This window comes from Bombus vosnesenskii, unplaced genomic scaffold, assembly GCF_011952255.1.
Source record: "Bombus vosnesenskii isolate JDL3184/JDL3185 unplaced genomic scaffold, Bvos_JDL3184-5_v1.1 scf7180000013319, whole genome shotgun sequence".
NCBI lineage: Eukaryota > Metazoa > Arthropoda > Insecta > Hymenoptera > Apidae > Bombus > Bombus vosnesenskii.
The window spans coordinates 2,303,988-2,330,197 of NW_022882964.1; the positions used below are offsets into that span (position 1 = coordinate 2,303,988).

Below are 26,210 nucleotides of genomic sequence, written 5' to 3' on the forward strand. Positions count from 1 at the left end.
GAAACGTGTTTCTGCTTCGGTTAAGTACTGCACAAATTATTTTATACCATTATTTTATACCGAGAATCCAACGAAATCGAATGAAAATTCATATTTTCGTGCATAAATCAACTATAATTTTTATATATAATTTGAACATTTAACGTTCCCGTTGCAAGTATAAAAATGTTATAACAACTATACATACGAATTTGTATTTTCTGCATCATCGAAGTTTTAAATCCACGGGAATTCAAATTATAACTTAAAACAATATTGTTATCTGTACTATACATTTCATCCACGCATTCACCATTTATTCAATCTCAAAGTTAGAAACGTGTCACGATTAACACCAGATGACGGAAGTGCGATATTCGGCGAATATCGGAAACGTATTCCGTGTTAAGGAAAGACATTTTTGTAACATTATAATTAATAGAGTAACAGCATGCTGTAGTACGACATGACGTATTAATCGATTTTAACGTGTGTGCATCAGATCGGTGCGAAACAGGGTTGTTCTTATGACGAAAACAAGCTGTCACGAACTAATTTATGAACTTCATCTATAACATTGTTCCTAGGGTAACTTCAACGGGAATATTGGTTCGTGGCATTATTCAATTTACAACGTGATTACAAGCTGCTAATAATACCATCGCGTAAATTGCCGCCGCCATCTCTAAAGGAATTCAATTGAAATCAAATATTCATTAGGATGGTCACAGTTAGCGCTCGGGTTAAGTAAAGCGACGATGAATTACAAGCGAGATATTATCGCCAACGAATATATATTTCATTAAAGGCGCCTCGGTTCTCTCCTGTTCATCGAACACGAAAATCCCTCAGAAAATTGGTACGTGTACCGACATTATCGATGAATTTATGTTACACCGCAGCTACAGATAGAGAAACGTGAATAACAAATGAACAATAAAATGCGAACAAAATTTCCGCGGATATACTTACGTAAATTTTTAACCTAGGTACTTGTGAATTTCTAGATTATCCAATACGTAATAATATGTAAAATTGCAGGGTTTCAAATTCGATTATGAGAATTTTCTAATTTTACGACGAATATTACGACGCGGGAATTTCCTGATTCTTCAATTTTGATATTAGGATTTATACGATGTAGAAATATGTGCGATTTAAAACACTTTTATTCTCAATTTACGCACGTTCGAATTAGAAGACAGGAATTTTGAAATATCATAATTTTAAATTATAAACGATATCATTGTTGGTTTAACTATTGTATAATTTAGGTAAGTATTCCATAGAGTCTAAATACACGTGACTTTAATAAAACAGAGTATATACAGGAATAATTTAAATAATGGAAGGTAATGTAATAACTTGGACTAGCAGAGAATCCCTGTAGTTCTCCTAATTGCATTATATCTTCTAAAATAATATACCATTTGTCAGCTTATCCAGCAAATTTGATATCTACAAATTCATATCACGTGAAAATATATGCAAAGGCAGGCGAAAAATAATTAAACGGAATTAGTTAATATAAATTTATTTCATGTGACGCACAAAGTATCAGAAGTGTAGTATATAAAAATTTAATAACTTATAACCACATAGGAATGTACTAAAGTAAAAGGCAAATTTATCCTAAAATGAAATATTAAATTGTTATTAAATTGTTAGAAGATTACATTTGTACAACATACTTTCATTTTATTCAAGTATAGACCGACACCGATGACGGTAGTTTCATCTCGTGAGAACTCTGAAAGCTAAAATTAATTATTTCTCTACTTACAAATTAGTTATGAAACCTAGGATGACCTATTCTACATGGAATTTTCAAACAAAATATCAATTTTATATGTTCATATTATAAATGTATATATTAATACCGTAAGACGTAATTCACAGGCAAGAAAGTAACCCAACAGTTTTTATCAATAGCGTACACTCTTTTTTCCTAACAAAAATCCTAATAAAAATCATTTTACCTTTACAATCACTAAATTTTTATCACCCACGTGCAAAACCATCGATTCACGCGGAGCTTTAAGTTACGATCGCTTGATCGACGCCATTCACAGTCACAAACGATTGGATGATCGCAGTTGCGTGCATTCTCGTGTCAACGTTTCCTCGCGAGGATATACAAAACCTTAGAACGATATCGTGGAAGAGCGAGCCAGGCAAATCGCTCTCTTTGAAACTCGCGCTAAGACCAGACCGCGCCCTCGCTCCGGCCGTTATTGAAATTCTAGAAGGGAATTTTTGCACTTGAGAAGACGCGAGTGCCGCGGCATAAGTTACACCGAGAATTATTCGCTTATTTTCTGCGTACACGCGAGAGGAAACTTTTCGCTATGGAATATTTCCGGCAAGTTACGTAAAACGTTGCAAACTAAGGGCGGATCCAGGCGTACGTACACAATACACACCTACCAGCGACTTGCTTCCAGCAGTAAAAGCATTATTCAAATTTCAAGCGTCAGCGCGCGCTTCCAAAGAATATCGACGAAAATTGAGTTCCATTCAGCTACGATGGAAACAACTAAATGCGTTATTAACTTTTACTCATTGGTTACGTCGCGTTGCGTTTAAACATTTGACGGCCTCGATTATTATTGTAACGTAAATTCCTTGGAAACGCGGCGGGGTTGCTGGTAACAGGATTGGCGAAGTAAAGAGGAAGGAGACGTCGAAAGGTTTAAAGCCGCGATTCGCTTTCAGAGATGACAGAAAGGATTCGTAAATCAATTTCAATGCAGGGTACATGTGAAATGGAAACAAACGGTACAGAGAATAAACATAGAAAAGACGTTGTACAATATTTATGTGATTGCATAAGGACATTACGTGGCGAGAGAAATTTGCTGGACACTTTCGACAGCGAAGCCTGAAGCGTGAAGATAATACATTTTTATTGTGTAATACCGTCACTGTGCTCGCTGTGCGTTTTTAATAGATAAAATATGAATTAAGAATCGATGTGGCTATAGAATTGGTTCGGTTGTAGGAGAAGTTATACTGGAAACTGGAAATATAATTGTCAGTTCTGATTTGAAGAATTTGAATATTGTGTCAATTATCGAACTACAGTCGCTCGAACTATGACAAGTCGTGAAACGAGAAAACTGGTAGAACGCGAGAACCTTCGAGATGATGGCTCCTGCGGATTGTGTGTCAGCGTTAATTTATTCAAAATCGCGTCTGGATCCAGCAGCGAACGTTTAAACGAGGTCGTAAAGCGGAGCTGATTTTACGCGGCCTCGCTGACACCCGTGCACGGGGTCGGGAGGTGATTGGCTCTTCGTGAGGATGCAAATTTTCTACGGCATCCTCGTGTTCCGTAGCGTAAATCGGGAACAAATCGTTGAAGGCGAACGTCGACTCGAACACCCTCGTGGCCTCCACGACTCCGACCCACGAAATCCCGTCGTTTCTTCTCGGAAATCGTGTCACTTCGACTTCTCTTCCGGCGTCGAACTGGGAAATCTTTGTCGTTTCGCGGTGACGAGTTAATGGATTAGAAACTCGGAACTCGTACGAATAAAATCGATAGGATCGTGCGAAAGTAATATTATCATAGCTAGCATTGCAAAGGCGCCTGAGAATATTTTTACCGGGGAAAAGGCAGATGTTTCTTTAAAATGAAATACGATCTTTTCAAATATATTTTAGAATCTGTAGTATTTCAGCGATATTTCAATCAGTCTAGTTACAATAATCTTTAATTTGACGTTCGACGAAGTATTTTAAAGTCGACGATATTTCATACCGATCTTTAAATTTTATGATTTGAATTTTTGCCAATTTAATCTTCTACGTGATTTTTTCGAGAAATATTTCGAAATCGATGATATTTTACTGATATTTTACCAATTTTTATATTTGCAATTGTCGTCGAGTTAATTTTCAGTGTAACTTCTTTTTAGAAACGTTTTAAGGTTTATAAATGCCTCTTCTTTTCATAATGGAGTTTATTTTTCTGGTGGAATTCTACGAAGTATTTATTATTCTGACTACTCCTCTTCTTGTTTCTTAACGAAATAACATTGGTATTTTTCAATAACGTTGAATTTATGCAAATTTGACGCGTTAATCCCGCCTTTTGCGCAATTCCTTCAAATTTCAGTTCGTTTCTCAGATTGGTAAGTCGCGGACAAAGTAAAGAATGAAATTGGTCATGGAGACAAGACTCGATCGTCTTTTAAACCGGAATTATTCATGGATGTTTACGACTTGTCTCGGTGACTTGAATGGAAGAACGAACTGCAGAGGGACGTTTTCTATAGAAACACGATAAAATTCCGACGCGGCTAAGGGGAACGCGTTCATTATCGGAAGTTCTCGGAATTCAAATGATATAATTGCTCATTGATAATTGAGGAAATAATAAGGAATTAGCCAGAGAAATTCTATAATTGTTGAACTCGTCTCCGCGGATTAAAGGCGAGCGTCCCTTAAGCTTCTCCCTTTAGAACGATTATTTTAATTGTCATGAACGTGAAACGTTTCGTTGCGACGACATCGAGTTATAGTCGATTGTTTTGCAGTTGGTCTATAAACTGGGTAGACAGCTCCTCTATCTTCTTGCAAAGTTCCGCGAAGAAAGATGCTCGTTAGCTATCGAGAGGGAGAAGTTATTGAAAGGATGAAGTTAAGGTTTTGTTATTTGACAAACACCACCAAATTTGTTTAACCATTGCTTAAACATTGAGAAGGCAAGAAAATGATATGAATTACGATTTCTGTTGGACATTGATAAATCGAAGGGCTCTACTTCTTAAAACTTTTGAATTATTTTTGAGTTACATCGACCATATTCGTCTTAAATTTTCCTTTTAAATATTATTATAATCTAATAAATACATCACTGCTCATTGTTTGAAAACTTTAACAGATCGTACTCTTGTAGTATTGTTTCGAATAGTAGTCTCTCGTTAATTAACATACTTTAATAATATCGAAATATTTCTTCTTCGTTTATATCCATCGTGTACTTTTCCATACGTTTTTCATTTTGTTCTTTGGCAAAAATTGTATGTTTCAATCGTTAACAAACATAATTTTCTACGATACGTTATGTTCTTTGGTCGCATAGAAATAAATTGTAAAAATATAATACCGCGATACGATTGGAATATAGTATATCAAAAATACGAATTCTAAATTATATATCCATGAGATTAAGAATGACCAGTTCAGAGATTTTTTTCCAAAAATTTCCCATTGATGTACACCAATCCGTACTCTATTTATAGGCTGGTAGTCTCAGTGTTAATTTCCAGCAATTAGAAGTTTCGGTTGTTTCTCCTGATCCGGCACAGACACAATAAATTTCAACATTCCATTATCTCTCGAGTGGCGATCGATACTCGTTAAGCTCGAACGAGCGCCTTAAACAAATCGCGCCGATCGGGGTCGCGTTCAAGAAGCAGCTGCGAATTACTCACTCGTCTTTAAATGGAGTTCTGTTCTGCAACGATTAGAAACCAACGAGAGAATTAGAGATAATGCGATAAAGGTGTTACACGATGCACTCTGTAATACCATTAAACGGTTAATGTTCGGTCGAAAATAAAGAGGTGGTTTTAAATGATATAAACCGTGGCTTCTCGAGAATTTTGCACTTACACAGGCAAGGAGAGACTTGGGAATTGGTCTCGTTTAATTGCCCGCAACGGAAGATGTATGTAACGTTATAATTGCAACGTTTTGCTGTTTTGCTTTTGAATTTCCATTGTTAAGATCATTCAGTTCCGACTTTGTTACGTTTCGTTCTGTACTGCAGGTGGTTTTTGTATTGAGAGATATAAATTAATTTTTCTATCATTTTTATTCCTTATCGCAAAACATTTTACGCAATTCTTTCTCGCAATAAAAATATTTTCTAACAATCCTTTTAGAAGGATCTCCCTTCAACTATTGCGTTTCAGAGTAGATATCTATGGAACATACTATATTTTCTCTTATTCAATTTTAAAGACTCGGAGCTTAAAAATTTCTTAGAAGGAAACAGAAGTTTGATAAGATAAACTTTCAGCGATATTAAGTAATTTGGAAGTCAGATGTTTGTAGCTCTGTAAATCTTGTTTCATTTGCTTGATAGGACGATAAGAGTAACTTCTTGCGCATTTGTGCATATTTAAAAAAAAAAAAAAAATACGAGCTAATGGTCACAAACTTTACTCGCACCAGTGTATGCACAAGAAAGCACTGATCTTATAGATATGCCAAAGTATTAAGTAAAAGTTTACTTAGTTTCTATTTACAAAACCGATACATGGTTTCGTTTAGTTTTAAAGTAGTGGAACCACGTTTATCCTTAAATTCTAACACAGCTGACAATTAAATTCGGCTATGTGGCAATAGTAATTTCGCTCCAATTTGAGCCGCGACACGCAACGATACGAAAATCTCGCGAGGTCTCGTTTTCGCAACACCCTCGAATATAGATTGATACTCGTTAAAGTCGAAACGTTGGCCCGTTTTACAATTTCCGGGTCAGCCATAGAACGATACAAATATTGAAATACAAAGTAATTTCGCAAAGATACATAAAACCGCTGCATTTTCAATCTGGTATTAAGTCAACGAACAAAGCAATTAAAGAGTATTTATCAGTGATAATTAACTCGCCTTTAAATCCTGCTACGACTTGTATCAGTGTAGTGCAGTCAATATCTGAAATTTCGTTTTTTTCTTTCGACGTTTATCCCTTTACTTATTGTATCTTTTTTCTTGTATCCTTTCGAAGTACTTACAGCGAAAATCCATTAGAGCCAATCGATAATAGTAATTTTTTTCTCCATTAGCCAAGTATTTTAGAATAGAATATCGACATGTTTAAATAGCGTGTTAGTCTTTATCTGATTTTTATGATTTTTACGAGCCAATTCTTCCATTATACATTATACATTATATTTATGGAATGCATCGTGAAACCATTTTATGCATATGTTTGTGGTAACTTATATGGGTCTTAGAGTAAGGACAAGTAATGATGTTTTATTTGGAGTTAAGTTTAGTTTAGCAAGTAATACCCAATACAAAAAACTGATTACAATATCGTCGAACGTCTTATTATCATACTCGGCTCTCAACTTCCCGACTCATACACTCCCTGACTTCTCGACTCACACTGCGACTTCTCAACTCACATTCTGGCCGTTCTGGCATCCCTTTGTCTTTTCCTAGACCCACCACGCACGTGTTCCGCAGACGCTCGTTGCCAGGGTCACGTAGGCCTTTTCTACAAAACTATACAATTGAAAAGACCGACGACACATTGATGGACCCGACGGCGCCTCGGCTCTCGCGACATTGTTTATGGTTAACTTGATGTTTCTTAGGCCCTTTTCCCCGATACTACATGTTCTTTTCAACTGTGATGGAAAAAAGTTATATAGATGTATGTAAAGTTTCTGAGTTACGTAAAGTTCGCCACATATCATAGTTCGCTTCTCATGCGACGTTACACTGGAGGAAAAGTGGAGGTGTTATGGGAACGTTCGAGAGCTGGACGTGATATCTTTAAATATTGCCAATAACATAACGTTCGAGCGAAGAGTACCAAACTATTTCAATGAAAACGAAGCCTAGCGTGACCCATTGTTCTTTCTAACGAGGAAAGAGAGTGAAACGAACGCGGGGAAATTATACATTTGAAAAGTTAGATTATGTTAAATGTTATATTTCGAAGCCATTAAACAAATTGGTAACAACCGGGCAATATATTCCTGTAGAAACTTTTGAATATAGTTTCTTCTGCGTTAAAAATTTGTTTCTAAAATGTTACGAGTATCTAAGTATAGTAAAATCGAAATACTTAAAATTATTCAGATTATTACGACACAGTAGCGAAATATTAATTCACAGTGGCCTAAATATCCGCACTTTACCAATCTTTACTAAACAAATCCCAAAACATTACGATAAAATAAATTTATTTCAAACATAAGGACCAAACCAACGAAAAACCATGCAACACTTTTGCGAACTCTCAATTGACTATCGATGCAACCAGAACTCAAGATCTTCTCCAACGTTCGGTTCCCTATAAATGAACAAACGTCCACGCTCTATTAGTCTGCGACGAAGAAACCTCAAGTGCTAAAAAATAGAATAAACTTGGAAATACAAGAACAAAACCAGCCACGCAACAGCTTCACGAACCCTCGATCCCCTATCAATCCAGCTCGAATACAAAACCCTGTTGTAGAACATCCAAATCGAAACTGATCCACCGTTCAGCCCGTGCAACCCAACCTCCGGCCCTTAAAAGGCTAAAGGAGAAAGGCTTGGAAGGGTGACAAACGTTGCTTGCGACTGACTGGAGAATGGGAGGAACAGGGAGCATGAAAAGAACGAAGAAGATAAATAAGATTCGACGGGGAAAGCAGCAACCCTTTCGTGCTACAGCCTGTGTTTCCTGCAGGGCTTGCTTAGGGGATAGGAATGGGGTTAGAAGGGGTGAAAAGGGGGTTTGTTCTGCGACAGGCGCAGGCTGCATTTCAAGCAGGACTAACTCTTCGCCCCTCGAGGTTTCTCAAGTATTAAGTTGACGCCAACCCTCTACCCTTACTCCCACTTCTCTATCTATCTCTCTCTCTCTCTCTCCCTCTCGTCCTTCCCGCGGATTCTCCGCGACTATTTCATCCAATCCCTTCCCACTCGTCGTTTATTATCGCTGCTATCTCGACGAAACGATCTCCGATATCGTGGTGCTCTCGTTCGCGCCACGGAAACGCGCAGAGTAAGGTTAATGGAATCACCGAGTTCCGTGACGAAACGTCGACTTCCGGAGACAAGATGACGGGATACCGTGTCACTTTGCTACCACTTGGAAGATAATTGTGAGACAATGGGTAATGAAAAGATCAAGGTGTTTTCCAAGTACATGCTGGGTCAGATGATCGAACGTCGAGTAAGGAGAAAGTACAGTGAACGACATATTGCACATTTATGTCAAAAGTGACTGAAGCAAGTTTTTCAGGAAAAATGAAACACTATTTGGAAAATCATCAAAATCATATGCCATTTAAAATATAGCGACTATATCACACGCCAGCGTCAATTTCCAAATAATTCACACGCCTTCTCCAAAAATCAATCTCTTTTTCATGAACGCAATTTTCATTTATAAATAACAAAATTTTTGCGTAATTTTCGTCTATTTCGTACACAAATCTTCGCTCCTTTGTCGTTAAACTGTCCAACTTTTCGATGACACGTAACATTTAATTATACCAGAGCTACAAGTTTACCGAACCCTTTAAGCTCGTTGGCCTCGTTTGAATATCAAACGGTAAAAGATGACAAGCCGCACAAAGGGACGCTTTGGGAAATAGTGTCGGGTACAGCGTCGAGCGCACGATGGATTACATGATAAATCGAGTACGGTTTACCTTTAAGGTTACAAGTATCATTATAATTGCAACCTTACCGGCCCTGAACTTTTTTTCCTACGAAAGAAGGGAAAAGGAATGGAATTAAAGAGCTCGTGAATCTCTAACGAAGAACGGTACTTTTAACGAATGAAGAGACGCGACATTAAAACTAATATCTGGAGCAGCCTCGCTGGTCTGGAATTATACACCATTCCCTCCTTATTATTTTCCTCCTATCGTCCACATTTTGTTATTTTACCTTTATTACCTCGTATTTTCTTGCGATTATTGCAACGATCAATTCCTATCTCGACTTACTTAAAATTTACTAAACACATGATACGTCGACGATGCGCCGTACGTTTGTGAAAAATTGCTTTGGAAATTCAAACTGGCGAATATTTCTGCTGGATCGAAATTGACTTCACGATGAGCTTCTCGTCTTTATTTCTTTTTTTATAGTAAGCGAAGATCATTTGAAAGATACGCGATAAATAACTTTAAGATTTAATTTCATTTGATAATAAGATGAAATACGAAGATATTTTTACCTCTTGGTAAATTGTATAGGTTTTCATTTTTCGAATACTTTAGAAAGATATTTGGAAATTTATGCGAAAGTTTAAAATTTAAAGCTTCAAACTTATTTATATACCTTTTGGATAATCCTATAGTACTTTGGTTACCTGTAAAAATATTAATCGTTGTCATCCAATCAGTAAAGTTTATAATATCGAGCATTTCGCTAAAGTTTCATAGTAGACACGAACGTTTGATTTCATTTCTGATGGAAACGAATATTTAATCTTCTATTATTTTCTCTTTGTCTAGCAAACACGTTATTCGTGTAACATTCAGATTCACTCGTATCGGTCTAAAACAGATGACAACGCACAGCATTGCACTATGTCCACTGTGCACACTGTACAACACAATCTCGCCAAGGTTAATTAACCATGGCCAAAATGATCCCCCATCGCTTTATACTTTCAATAAAATAAAATTTTCTACTTAATGAGAATTCTTGTGCCGTAATAATTCTCGAACCGATCCGACTATTATTTCCATCCATTTTCTCATCAACTTCCAACCGAAACATGTTCTTCGCATTTACTATTCTCTAGAAATATATGTTCCACTATAATCAAGTATAACACGAATTTTCGTAATTCAATATCGTATTATATATATTGGGTTATATTAAATCGATTGAAATTATCTATATTAAACTTGATAATCAGTGGCTTGATATAATATTGGGTTAGTTCTGCTGAACATTTTCCAAGCCAGCGGACACAGATCCCAACAATGGGAAATCAAGGAAAAACGGAATTTTCACAGGCGAAGAAAACAGATGGGTGGAAGAAACAGCAGACGATAAGAAGCACAGTGAGACGCGTTGCGAAACTGAATCGGGCAAAGTTTATCGAGTTCTGGAGCCGAGGACGGAAACGACGGTGTCCCCGCAAGAAAAAGGAAGAGTCCCGATCCAAAGCGAAAGATATCTCGAACTGGAAGTCGATAGATTTCTTTTTTCTTCCCTTTAAACGAAAGGACGGAACGAACTTTCGTGCCTTTTTCTCATTGTGCTGGCCAGGAAGAATTGTCGAAAAAGCTTCTCATGATGAAATTTTCATATTAGATTATACCCGAGCCAGATAAAACGAACGCCAAGAGAACGAACGTTACAATGGCGTGAAACGCGTGAAATTTCTTCGTGAGCAAAATAAAACTCATATCGTGGAGGCATTCAGCGTTCCTCGAGAAATTTTCACGTGGACCGGAGAAACGAAACGCGTTCCATTCGGCAAAACGAAACGTTCGAATTTTCGTCCCAGGAATTTTCTCTCCGCGCGCCACTCAGCCAACCAGAATGATTTTTCTCGCTGAGCCTGCCACTCAGTTAATTAACTCCGCTGCGTAGTTCGAATACCGCAACTTACTAATTTAACCCGGCGTAATTGCAACACTTTGCCGAGAATTCGTGGCTGGAAAAACGATGATTTCGTGTTCGTCAGATCAGTCGCTGTCCTGGCTATCAGTGAAAATTCGATACTATAGAAACAAAAGAGAGTCTCGCGAAGATATGCGATACATTTCTCCGTATAAAATTACGACTAAAATTCTTTGTTAAAGCAGAGACGTTGATAGATACAATTTCATCCCATAAAATTCGTTAATTCGATCTATTGATTAATTTGCATGCTTTAATCTGTTTCATAAGATTTTTAGTAGTTCTCGATTCGTCCATTCATTTGAAATTACCAAACAGCGTTGAGAAAACAAGAAGAAACTATTAATAGGTATAACTTTGTAATTTCACTTTACGAAACTTCGTAATTTGTATATTTTAATCTTTTCTCTAAACTTGTTCTCAATTCATTCATCCGAATCGGTACGTTTTCAAAGAATTCATCAGAGATGCACAGAAAAACCATCGATGAATACAACTTCGCAATTTTGCATTTTCTATCCCATTATCTTCCCTCTGAGATATACTCGATTCGTTCATCCGTTTAAAATCGCAACTCAGCCCACTCTCAAACGATTCACCGAGGATCTACCAAAAAATCATCGATGGATACAACGTTGTAATTTCATAACTCGTATGCGTCTGCTAATGAGCATAATTTTTATATTTTTATCTTTTCTATAAGCCCTTCGTTTATCCTCGGTTCGTTCAACGTCGCGAATCAGCCTGTATTCGTATAATTCAGGAAAAATTCACCGAAAAGAAGAACTCGGAAAGTGTATTCCTGCCATGGTTCGACAAGAATATTCCACCACTTACCACGACACTCGGCGAATTCGTGCCAGCGCGTAATTAATTCGCGAATCTCGGCCGTGACCAAGCTTCTTCGTAGCTCCTTTCTGCGCTTTATCACGCGGCCTCACGATCTTCCTATTATCACCACAGACTAAAGGAAACTCGCCGGTAACAATCGCGAACCACTATGCAACACTTGTTTTCAAGCGAAAACTGTAGAAACCTCCTCTAACCTGTGACAAGAGTGACCACTGTATCGTTGCTGAGCGCAACCACAATTCACTGACGAAACTGTCGCACCACTGTACGGCCTGCTTGCAAACAAATTCACTTACGTGAATACAAATTCACCACGTAACGATCAAAACCGCCATCTCCCTCGTTGCGCACGAATCGATCAATCGAATTTGCCTAAATAACACGACGAAGGCGTGGAAAAGATCGAAACTGATCGCGAGAACATCGACTTTCCCGCCAGTACGGCTGAGCGGCTAACTATTTCCGGTTTCCTCCGGAGGAGAGCGAGACGGGACTGAGCGTCTCTCGGCTGGCAGGCCTCGATCAGCGGGGTGGCACCCTCGGTAACGGGGATGTGGCCCAGCGCGCTTGCGTTACGCTCCTGCGCGCGTATAACCATCCCTGTGTCTCCCTTTCTCTGTTTCTCCGCGTTTCTCTCGATTCGCTTGTGTCGACGTCTCGCGCGACTCGCTAGGTTCAGCCTCGCGGGCTTCCTTTTGCCGCCGGAAATGCACGAAATTCGCGAAAAACGCGATACGCTCGTGTAACGACGAAAGAGTAAGAGATAGATGACAGGAAAGATAAGAAGAGGGGCACAAGGGGACATCATTTTTTGAACAGACGGGTTATTCCACTTTATGCAGTTGTGAATTCGCGATGGGTTCAATTAAAGCGCGACGACCCGCGAACGAATTCTCCAGCGACAAAGCGTTTTTACGCTTGTTACGGCGGATCGGTTGCCATCGAGCTCGTTAACGTATCTCCCGTTTAAAGAGTGTGTTTAGGAGAAATTGTTCGAGAAAGATGTCGTGCTGCGATATTACTGTAAGTTTGTGACGTGTATTTAACGGGGGAAAGGAAGTTTAAAAGACGAGCAGTGTGGAGAAGAAACGTAATTTTGGGAAATGATATTGAATCGACATGGATTTTGAATAGGTGACAGCAAGTGGAATAAATAATATCTTTCTGAAATTTAGAATAATCGCGTTACGCGTATATGTGAAATTTTTAACGATCGAAGTTTTGCGAAAATAAATTCGCGCTCAACCGCCTGACCGTAATGAACAGTAATTATTTTTTCATGGAAAACGATGGTGTTTCGAATATTTGCGAACCAATTTTAAATTGACTAAAGTTTTAACGATGTAACGCTGAATTCTGTATGTTCGAAGTGAAACAATAAAAAGGTGTAGAACCTCGTGTTTCGTGAGATGCATTATCCTTTGAAATATTAATTTTAAAAATACCAATATTGGTTTTGCAATATATACCTGTAATATCTTTCCATTTTATACGGTATAAATATATCATTCGGCTAAAATGATTTCATAAAGTTAGAGAAGAATTTCACGACTTTCATTTTACGGTTCCTAAAATCTCATTTAATAAGAATTCGTTGCTTCGGTATTTCATGAAAAATCAAATCTTACTGTAACTCTGATAAGTTCAAAAGAGAAATTAACTTTCTTTTCTTATGTTTTATTTGTGTAATAGTAATAATAAATGGTAGCTCGTCTTTTCGGACTAATCGACCGCAAAATATTTCTTCAGACTATCGCACGCCTCTTCGAATAGTCTCGTGTAAAATGAAGATTACTAAATCACTAAACAAAGAATAGAGTGTAAATACGAGGGAACATTTTTCAAGCAGATTTTCTTTACGAGCGTAAAAATACGACCAGATGATACTGAGTTATTTATTTCCTGCCTTGATGTACCTCGCGATATATTAAACGCTTACGGTTATCTTTAATCCAGGTTTATGTACAAAACGATCAACGTGAGAGCAGAATTTCTACAAAACAGATGCAACAGACAGATTAAAGGGATATTTATGCAATGTGTTAATTTGCTACAAATTAATTTCAACGTTGGTATAAGTTACGAGAGGGGAACGTGGGCTTTGTGATAAATAATAAACATTTAATTAAGCGGAGTTGTATGATTCAAAGTTAAAGTAAGATAACCCATATACGCGATGTAATTCGGTGGTCTGATTGTTATACTCATATTCTACTATAGATACTAGTCATTCTAATCTCAATGTTCAAGACATATTTAATTATTCAAAAATAGTTTTCCAATTCTCAGATTTGTAGAGTTCTTATCGCACACTCTCTACGATATTTTATTATATTAGACAAACCTTTTTCATTATTTGCACGTAATTATTGTTGGCATGTAATGGAAATTTCATCATGTGAGTCACAGCTATGGTGTCTGACCATTACTCCCACTATTTCACTACAATCGTACGACATATCTCTCAAGACATTTTCCATTTTATTTAAAATAAAATAAAATCACTTCTAACGGAAGAAAGTATGTAATTGTAGAGACGTAACAGAGATATTTTGGCAAAAAAGAATCTGCTGAGTAATTAATTATAATGGATGGCGACAGGTACACTGAAAGACGTACTTTCTATGTGAGCAACATCGCGAACGAAGCCAACAATTTTTCTTTTTAAATTAAGATCACTCGGAGATTCTTAATCGCCCAAAGTGTTGCTCGATTAATGTATTCTCCTTTTAATGTTGATTAACGCGCAAGCTGCTCATGTCGGTGTCATTGCAGCATCTGCATCGTATACGGATCTGCGTTTGTAACCACGTTATGAGCATTCTCAGCCCAAGAGTTAGCATAACAGTCGCATTGTACTCGTCGCGTAGTTGCCAGGCCAATGATTAACATAACAAACGCATAGTAACATGGTGGTTCGCTTGTTTCCACCCACATCTAAGTTTCAGTTAACGTGTATGTCAAGAAATTTAACTATTTGTCTATACTTAGATCTACAGAGAACTACTATATTTATATTGTATGCATTATAGTAAAGCATTTAGAAACTTCGTTAACGCTGTAACCAATCTGAACGTGTATATAAAGATGACAACATATTTATTGCAAATGTATATTTAATAAAAAGTTAGTATATAGTATCTTAAACACAGGATAAGTATTACAGTCCCACTGACGTTAAATATTAAAAATGTTATCGTATGAAAAATGAAAAACACGAATTATTGTATACATCTGGCGTAATCTACAATTTAATTACTATATATTTAAAACAACACGTATTAACAAGTTTCGGAAGTAAAAGTCAGGAAACATTTTCTCGAAAGAAAGGCAAACGAAACAACAAGGATATCGTCATAAAACGAGTAAACGACGATGAATAATAAATATAATGGACATTTTCGGAGAATTCCGCTAATTCGAAAGATCCAAGAAAACACGCGTAAGTTCCGCGGGAATCGTCAGAGAGGAGGGAGAGATTAACGTTAGCGTTCTACGGATGATGCGTTTCATTTGCGAAAAGGCACGGAACCGTAATTAGATTCCAGTGTTTCTACGTCCATGCATATAGGCAACTTCGTCGTGAGTTACATCTGTTTTCGTGTTGCACGCCTTTTAGCATAATCGTATCTGCTGCCAACAAGATGGTCGAGATTTGAACGAAGCGTTAGTTAAGAAAGATGTTTTCATAGCCGGGTTTCATGGAGAATTTTCCCCGTTTCATCCCTTCTCGTTGACTGCTTCGCCACGCTCTCAACAGCTGCTCGCGAAATATTTTAATAGCCGCGAACTAGACAAAATTTTCTCTTTACCGCGTTTTCAAGAAAGATGCAGTAAAATAAGGAGAGAAGGGAGACGGTGTAATTAACGTGAAACAGTCCGCGTCCGGCAGTGTTTCGTAATCAACGTTATACGTACACGAAAATATTCGCTATATTTATTAAACGTTAATTCGGATAATTGACAGGCCTATAATCTATAACAATGACGAGAATATTTGTCGTTTTCGAGGGTTAGAACGTTTTGTTTATTTCGAATGTTTTAAGAAAGTCATTGACATAAAATTAAAGCGAAAAATGACGTATATACATATAATAAAATTCGAATATAAGAAATTTTCTAGCAATGGAAAAATTTCTTCTACAATTCCGGCGAAAAGGAGCCGAATAACGTAGCAAGGTTAATATACTATTCAGGCAGCGTGGGTCATCGATAACAACGTTTGAGTTTCTTTGTACAACGTACAGATTTATTCGTCCAGCTATTTCTTCAAACAACGTTCCAATTTCGAACGACTGTCATGAAAAGTGTATCAAAAAATGTGCTAAATTTTTGTGCGTCGCTGTAATTTTATATATTTTTTATCTTACGAGAAGTATGATGCTTATGATTGCACTAAAAACAAAAACTAGCCGACGATGCTAATAAGTGTAATTTTTGTTTAATATCTCAGCTTATTGTTTTATTTCAATAATTAATAACGCTGCGTGAAATCGTAATATGTGGCATGTTAATCATAGAATTGGAAAGTCCCACTGGGAATTAATCACGTCATGTTCAAACTAAATATAAATGTGTACTAAAATTGGTTGCTTTGATGTTAGAGAAGCGAGACGAAACTCAAAAATGAACGTCAACGCTATTAATACAAATTTTACTAATTTCCACGGGGAATGCGCTTTTAAAATCCCATGGCTCCTTAAATGAGCAAATTATATGGAAGGAAAGATATTTAAAATATACTCGAGGCACGGCAATGTCTATCACGATTATTCTATTATTTTCGTCATTCCGTTTAATATCTCACGAGTGAAGTCCTACGATCCAACGTTTCTACAATACCGAACTACAATACGTATATCCTGTTTCTGGAAACAAAGAAAGAGCGTATTACATAAAACTGAGAAGCTTTTGCCGCCATTTAAAGCTCGAAGGAAAATATTCGTCCTTCTCTCCGGAGAATGAAAATGTGTGCGTCGAAAGATCGTATACGCGCACACATCCATAAAGCGTATTAGTTAACTTATGTTCAGTTAACGTAACGATAGCTCGCAGCTTATACGCATCGCGAAACGCGAGGATTATTCGAAAGCGTACTCGCTGCAAGCAATTTAGAAACTTGCTGGAAACTCGCTATTTGAAAGACAGCGCGTATGCACATTTCTCAGGCCGCTTTCATTCCGCATTCTCCAAGTACAGTGCTACACGACTCAGACGATGTCTGATTTATTACGTTTACAGGGTTGTCAAGAAAATCGTGTATAATTCTTTGCGAAGCCGCTCGTCTAACGATACGTCTTAATAATTGCGCGTGGAACTTCGCCGGCGTTAAACGCGTAATCACGTCATACCGGTTCATTAAGACGGCCGTTCGTTCCACTGCACTAGGATTCTCTGTCGTAATTATAACTTGGGCTTGATGGAGTCGAGTGGGGATCGAGAAACGTTCTACGCTTCCCTTTCCGTACTGATGTAATCTTCGTTCGATGATTATTTCGAGAATATGCATACGATGTTACGTTAGGCAGATTATTGTTTAAAAGTATCTTCATATCTGTTTATTTTTGCACTGAGTGTGCGATAGTATTGCGACACCTATTGATATATATTATAAATTTAATATTTTTGCAACTTTTATTTTATAGTTATATTATTTACGAGCCTATTATTTCAGTTCTATCGTACGCGCTTAATAGTCGTTAAATATAAAGTAAAGTAAGATTTGTTAGAATTTTTCAATAAATTCAACTACTAGATGTGCTTCGCATTTATCACTGTGGTGTAAATATTAATTATTAGAAGTATTTGAAATTATATTTATAGTTCCTCAAGCTTCTTTTCTATATGTATACTGGCTCAGATCATTTTGTTTTTGACTATCACGTTATGGTTCATTGAAAACTTAATCTCCGAATTATAAGTTCCCAATATTGATCCATGATGCAACAATAATAAAGGCATATCATTAATATTATATCAGCTGTTACACGTTTTATAAACTGTTGTGAATTCTATACATGTTATAATATACGAGTAGATTTTTTAAATTCTTCTCGAGCTTGTGAAAAATTGTCCGCGTATCAAAAACAAATGTTTAATCAAAGTATTTTTCTGTCACTAAATTCCACTTTTCATTCTTTCCATTATCCTTCAAAATTAACCACAGAATATCGTCATACTCTTAGAAGCAACTTACTTTACCTAAACATGTATCGCCATGAAGGTTCAAATTTCCTAATTACCCGCACGTCGTACTCGAAATTCAAAGTTACAGAAAATATTCCACGATGTACTTCCGCGAAGAGCACCGTGTTCGACAGAAAATTCAAATACGAAACAAAGAAGAATCGCGTAATGCCGAAGAGGTAGATTCCTTCGTTTGTCGTGCACTTTTCCCATCGTTTTACAGGAAACAGTTTGCCCGGCGCCAGGGAATCAGATATTTCCTGGTTCTCAGATCCACTTACGCCTTCTATACGACGCCACGAGTTCGGAACCGTTGCCCGTTACGTTATTACCTCTGTAACCATATGTGTACAAGGCTCGAGGGCCTCGACGCAAACTCGAAGTAAACTATGCCGGACGTTACGACGCAACTCGCCTTGCCTACTCTGCTCAAACTGCTCTGTGTGCGTTCGCAATACGATGTAGAATGCTAATCGACGGAAGGGATTCGTCCACGGGTCCATGCCCGCAACTTGAACCACTGTTGGCCTGAAATTGTTACGTGTGTAACGAAGTGATAATGCACCGATGAATTACCGTACACACGTATAGTAACATTAGTCGCTGCATTTTCTGATCGAGTTCGAGATAAAAGTCATCTGCTGTTGGTCGTAAAAGTTTGTGGCGTCTTAACCCTTTGCGTGTGAATATCATCATGATACGGTTAATTAAAGACTTAACGATATAATTTTGCCGTGAAATTTTGAGGTTCAGGAAGTAGAACGTGTCAATAGATGATCAGACGACTGGCATATGTGAAATCTCTTTTAGGAACAACACGTATCGAATTGTGAACTTTTTAATGGCACAAAATTTCGATATATTGTTGTTTAATAGATTTTCAATACGATATAAAATATAAATGCAATGTTTTATTTAATACGTATTTATGCCTATTACTCATTGCTTATTCTAGCTCTTCGAATTTTGTAATATAGTTTTAAATATAAATGTAATTTAATTAAAAATAGTATATTAAGCAATTGTTAAACATATACACACGTAGTATACAAACGGTATAATGAAGATGTTTTATATCATTAGAAGGTACAATCCAATATGAATTATTCATGAAAATCATTTTACATATTTTCCAGTCGTCTGATCATGTGTTAACACATTCTACTTTTTGGATGCCCGCGCACAGGTAGACTTATTCCACTTGTCACCCATCTAGACATACAGAGATTTATTCTGCTTGTGGCCTGTGACAGCTCGTACAATAAATGTACTTCTGGCGTATCCAACTATTCCACCAGCTTTTAATTCACCTCAACACAATTTTAAATAGAAACTAATTTGTCTTGAAATACGAAATTAGAAATGGAAGAACTTAAATAGGTTTATAATTTAAAATAAAACATTTGTCCTTTCTAAAAATATTCACCAAAAATCTAGTTCGATATTCTATGTTTAAATTTGTCCTATTTTCATATTTCTCACATATCCCAAACATCACAATTAGCGAAAGTGAATAACTAGAAGTAAACCAGAGTACAAACAACGAGATACAGAACTCTCGTCGCAAAGTGGTACATAAAATTGAAGCACTTTGAGTAAATGTATTCCAAGAAGTTTGAATTACTTTCAACCACGTATACATTGTCGCTTTTCGCAAGATTTCTCACATCTTCAGTCGTATATTTTAGTTCAAGTCGCGAGTTGGAATTGTAGCAGAGACCAAGAGAAAGTTTCATCGGCGAAAAAGATACTCTGGCGTGAACAGTGACGGCAATAAATTAATTTACATAAATAGATGAGTTGGACGAAAGAATCAAGCAAACTGCATTTCGTATTGTGTTATACATATGTGTTAACAACATTCTACTATATATAAAAAAACGTCAACGAAAAAAACGGTCAAGATATCACAGTCGGAATTGCATCTCGAGATGTCGCGTCGTTGCAGGTAACGAGAAGAGAACACGTGAATTTCGGTTCTATAGGCAAGATTATCCGAATATATAACCAAGAAATAAAAATAAGTAACAGATCCATCCCTTAAGTCTTTTTATACCTTTTCTATCAAGTGCTTCTTGTCACCACATGATAGGAAGAAACGTCATAGTAATTCTTTGGAAGAGATATATTTTTAGATAAATTTTTTAAATCGTATAATTAAAAACTAATATAGAGAAGTCAGTGACAAAAATGAAACGACATTTAAGAATAGAAGATGTAATTTTTAAAAGAATTTATATGCAAGTTTGCCGTTAAGATTCAAAAATTAAAAATTTGATTATAAAAAATCCATGCGAAAAGAAAATGTAAAATAAACATGGCTAATAGATGTATAACTATAATATTTGAAATATCCAGTATTATTCAAGCGCACTATTACGCCTGAAACATTTCTTCGTGATAAAAAAATCCTCTAAGGAATAACTTGAATTCGTTAAAACAAGTAAGACAAGAAATTAATTTCAAGAAATTCTATGTTTCTGTAAATATATAATTAATTTGAATATTACTTGAAAGATGCGACCCAAGAAGCAATATAACTAATAATTCTCCCTCTTGTATTTATCCCCTTCCATTCGTATTCTTTCGTTACCCGATTCACTCTACAAAACTGTCAGTTCTATGCAGTCAAACGAAAAAAGTCTTGTTCCCCTTCCATCGATAAAATTACCAACAGCTAATTTCGATCCTGCCCAACGAGGCAACCGATGCCACGTGATTGGTCTATCCGCGGGGCTGCACAATCGCATTAACTTCGGGTTAATATCCGCGGAAATCGCGGCCTCGGATCACCGGACAATTATCGTAGCCCGACAGCGAACGCCAGCCAATCGTGCCCTAGGATTTTCATCCTAGCTGCATCAGAGTACCTCGTAATTTCTCACAACGCGAGATACGTTCGTGCCGCACCACGTTCTCAACTCTTTATCCCTTCGTTACGCCATCGATTATCTTCTTCTTCTTTTTCCTATTCCGTCGTAATACCGTCGTAATATTCAACAACAGTTTCCATCTCGAAATTTTGAAGCAACTCTTCTTCAGAATGAAACTACGCTCGTTTCATTTCTTAAAAAGTGGTCTATTTTGTAAAGGGGCGAGAGAATTAAAAGAATTACATTTTCCTTCGTTTTGAAACAACAACGAATTGTTGTTACGTCACTGGCCATTCTCTTTTACATATTTTCTAGTCCATCGTGGAACGATTGTACTATTCAATAATAGTTTCCATATCGAGATTTCAAAGCATCTTTTATTCAGTGCACTTCATCTTTTTCCGTTTCTTAACGAGTAGCGTGTCTTGGATCAGATTCCGATATGTCTCTTTATTTTATGTTTATACTTTTATTCTTTCGTCTACGAAGAAAGAGCGTAGTCTCGATAAAGATTAACCAAAGGACGTAAACGTTTAATTATTTAAAGAAACAACAGCTTTGTGTATTATTTACCATTTTTATCGTGAATTTTTCTTCGCTCTTAGATATAATTTATTATTATTCCAAAATGATACTGTCGTCCTGAGATGATACATTGTTCGTGGAATATTTTAAGAGTTGAGAAACCTTAGATTTTACTAACGAGATTCAAAACTGGGACAATTGATACATAGGAGCGAGGGGAATATACGGGTTGTAAAATATGATGCCCCATTGGAAGCAAAGAGTAATGTATTATTGATTGTGTGGTTGATCGCAACTTTCAGCACAAGGAAACCGTTCAAGCTTCATTTCCTACGCGCAAGTATCCCCTGAGAAATCTTGCCAAATATATGTTGCTTGAACTGACGTACCATACGTTTGAAATTACTTCTGCGGTGTGTAGAAAAGACTTTCCTTAAAAATGCCTCATCCAGAAGCGTTTCTTTCCTTCAAATCATGTTCACATACCATCGTGATTTTTTGATACATTAATTTGGTATTCCTCAGAAGTATAGCAAAAAGATATCTACGTAAATGTGTCCAAACTAAAATTATTGCGTGCTCATGCCGAAGGTAAATTAATAAACTAAGCGGATCAAGATTAATCACCAATATGTAATTAGAAATTCATTATGCAAAATAATGGCATAACCCGTTTCTCTAACACATTCCTACGCAAGAATTCAATACATTAACGTTACGGATTACACCATAAATAAATATCTGCAAAACGAGAGAAACAAATCGTTTCGTTCTACACCGCCATCAAACCTTCTGTCTCTGTGTAAATATGTATTTTGATGAACATAACTGAAATAATAGTAGAAATTTTCATCTCGATAACGATACTGTAATTTGTTTATGTTGTATATTTTTGCATATTACGATTTTTTAATCGTTAAATTTAATATAAGTAATAAGAATCGCATAAAAATTCTGCTATCACAGTTTAAAAAGATCCGCCTGCGAAGAAACAAAGTTTCCACGACGTTTCCAACAAACAGCATTAAAAAAATGATTCGATAACGAGTGTCGAATAGTCGTTGGTTCCCAGAAGGCTCGGGGAGAACGAATTTCCACGGAAATTGCCACCTTTTTAAGCTCCAGATCTACGAAACTCTTACGAGGAGCGTTGCGACGCGAACGAAGATTCGCGTCGAATATCGTCGGTCGATCCTCTTGAATGCGCGAATTCCAACATTCTCGACACGAGGGAGTAATGCTACCCCCGTTCCATCGAGTAAGTCGCGCGATCGAAGAAGTTCACCTCGCGATGGCGGCCGATTCAAACTTCCAAACTGCGATTTAGTAAACAGCGAGACGATATCGGCCGCATTAAGCGACTTCTCGCAATTCCTCGCTGATTTCCGCGACAGTGACAAAGCAAATGGGCCGCGAATGCTAACGAAATCGCCGAGTTGTACGACGTGAAAGGATCGACTGTTTCTGGACCTGTTTTGTACCATAGCCAAGGCGACGAAGTCTTCGGATCCTGGATACTTTGTTTATCGAGTTTGTACGTTTAAGATCGTTGAATTTTCTACTTGCTGCGTGTAAAAAGATCATCTTACGGACAAAGTCTTGTTTGGTTAACCGTCTCAGGTACCGAAGCCGAGGTACGTTTTAACGTTATTAGCAAAACAAATTTTATTCTTGAAGTTTCGTATTTTACGCCTTTAATCCTTAGAGTGCTATGGACGCATATATGCGTCTGGCGAAAGCTATCGGTGTGGACTAAGGACACATATATGCGTTTGTCAATTTTTCCGTACACCTACGCGGAAGTAATATAATTATCAAGAAGAAAATGTGTTGTTTGTGTGAAAAATAAGGGAAGGAGCGACACGCGATACGAATGCAGAAAATGCGATGTCGGATTATGTATCGATAATTGTTTTGAAATTTTTCACACGCAACTGAATTATTAATTTGTGTTATATTTACTAAATTTAGTTTTCTAGTTTATCGTTTTCTAGTTTATTACCCAAATTCTAGTTTATTGTAAATTTCAATGTTTATAATAAATAATTAATACTAAAAAATAACGCTCTTGAATCATTTAATCTCGTGCAAAAGAATTACTACAACTTATTACGATTTGCACTTTGAATAGTCAATCAACAGAGTTCAGTCTAGCGAAAAAGTACTCCGTCCACAGCGATCGTCAGCGCTGGCCGCGCGTCGTCCGTACGGACCGCATAGGCCTCGAGTATTCAGCACTCTAAGGGTTAAGAATGAAAAAGATTTATGTTAGGTTTTTAAAATTGTTGTTATTCAAGAATATTTATTGCATTTACAGTTGTTTATCGTGTAACAATTGTGGAATAGGAACAGTATAAAAATTGTATCGGAAGGAATTGAAAATAGAAACTAAAAATGCTTCTTAGTTTGAGAATAGAATGGCTGATAGAAATATACCTAGAAACGTGAATATAGATAATTTGAGATAATGTCTTTCTAGTGACAGATCGTTGTTCTATGTTTAAACTGATAACGCACGAGACGAAATAAGCAGTTTATCATGAGTGTTGATATAGGATACCATCTATCATGATTAAAGCTGTGTACCATACATAATGCGTAACACATTTTCATTATGTTGACTGTCTTTAAAATTTAATCCTGTTAATGTTATCCAAGCGTGCAATATGTTTTCCCTTAATTTTAATATTCACAACTGTTTTATACGATATTCATACAGCTGAATATGTTAAGTGTTAAATAAAATTTAATTATTATAACGTTGTAAAATTTACAAATAATTATCACGTGTAATCTTCACGTCTCAAATTCCACGTTTATTAACTGGAAAAGATTATTTTCTCGAAGCCATGTTCTTCGACTTTATTTCAAATCGTAACCTCAATAAGTTATAATTTAAAAAATCGGAATCTGACTTTTTTCAGTTTGTTTAATTAATAATTATCGACATTACCAACAGCACGGTTATTAGCGACGAAAAAGGTTGTCGAGTTATTTTGCTGGTCATTTCTGAGTTTTTAGTAAATTCCAATAGATCGTAAAACTCGTAAGAAATCGATGAAAAACATTTTTTTTTTTTACAACATCTTCTACCAAAACCAACAACAGTCAAATAAGTCAAATAAATTCACTAAAATATTAATCTGACAACATTTTGGTACTTCATTGTTTATATTTTATACTTTTTAGTTCCTCGACGCAAGTTCTTCGGCGCAATGAGCGTATGTGAAAATATGGAGATCCAGCATGCTTAAAAATTACGCGTATAGTACGACGTTGCATTTTGGCGCAGAATGATTTACGTGGTTGAACAATTCCATTGTGGCTGCTTGTAAGCAACCAAAGTCAAACATCTCACTCACACCATCATTTACACCAACTGTTAATTAGCGGGATAACATATATAATTTATAACAAACTGCGGTGAGAGGTCCGTGTTCCATTCCAGTGAGAGCCACTGTTGAAACGCCAGTACTTCATTGCTGCGAATTTCGACATAAATTCAAGTAAATTCCTAGTCGATTGCTCAGCGTTATTAATTAAACCGAACGCAACGCGTTCGATGCATTTGCTGGTTCGTTCGATTGGCCGAGGAACGCGTAGTAACAATGGTTACCACTTCATTATAATTGTAACTCGCTCACTATGAATTCGTATAATCTGTCGTCGGTACGATGCCCCAGTTACCGAGCGCTGCCCGGAAATTGGAATCGATTTCGGAGTACCAAAGGATTGCTCATAATTAGCTGAAAGCATTGAAAATAATTTCAACTTGTAAAATGTATAGTCACGTTTATAAATATTCAGACACTTACTGCACTCCTATGTAACGTGATAATTGATTTACAGTGGCGTACAAAATTGTTCGAATATTTATAGACGTTATATTGAAATGTATCATTTTGAAATTTTATTAGCACTGCAAGGAGACTGCCATGATTACATTGTTTAAATTTGAAACCAACCCGAAAATGTATGTATAGAAATTTACTAGATATTTAGTACAAGCACATATTTGATAGAAATCATACAAATATTTAAGCAGGCAATTATCCATTATATTAATAAACCTCGATACTTAACGAGACCATCTTTAAACTCCTTTATATGTTTAATGTTAATGTTTTCTACTGCAGTAAATATCCTGTAATTTTTACATACCGTTTTTCAATCGGTTTCAAATTTTACTAACATTATAGTGGCAGATGCGTTTTATTATTGTTAATGAAATTTCGAAGCGTTTTATATAAGCTAAGCAATGTACACAAATCTTCGATGATAAGTCTTCAAACGCTTGAACAATTACAGAATAAAATTGTCGTAAGTTTAAACACCTACGACCTGACGACCATAAACATTCTGACCAGCAACAGCTTCTCCATATTTCTTTAGAAATACTGCCAGAAATCGCGAGACCGTTTGCTTCTGCGAGCCATCCGGAACCGGAAATTCTCGCAGACGAAG

The 26,210-nt window shown here is 36.6% G+C and overlaps 1 protein-coding gene across 1 annotated transcript in view; it reads right to left on the reverse strand.

Annotated features, from left to right (window-relative positions):
* Window positions 1–12,663, reverse strand: part of LOC117235778 (ras-GEF domain-containing family member 1B-like) — a 237,582-nt gene extending 224,919 nt beyond the window's left edge. The window contains exon 1 of the mRNA XM_033498112.1: window positions 12,148–12,663. The gene's annotated coding sequence lies outside the window, so the exon portion shown is untranslated. The remainder of the gene's footprint in view (window positions 1–12,147) is intronic.
* Between the last annotated feature and the right edge of the window lie 13,547 nt (window positions 12,664–26,210).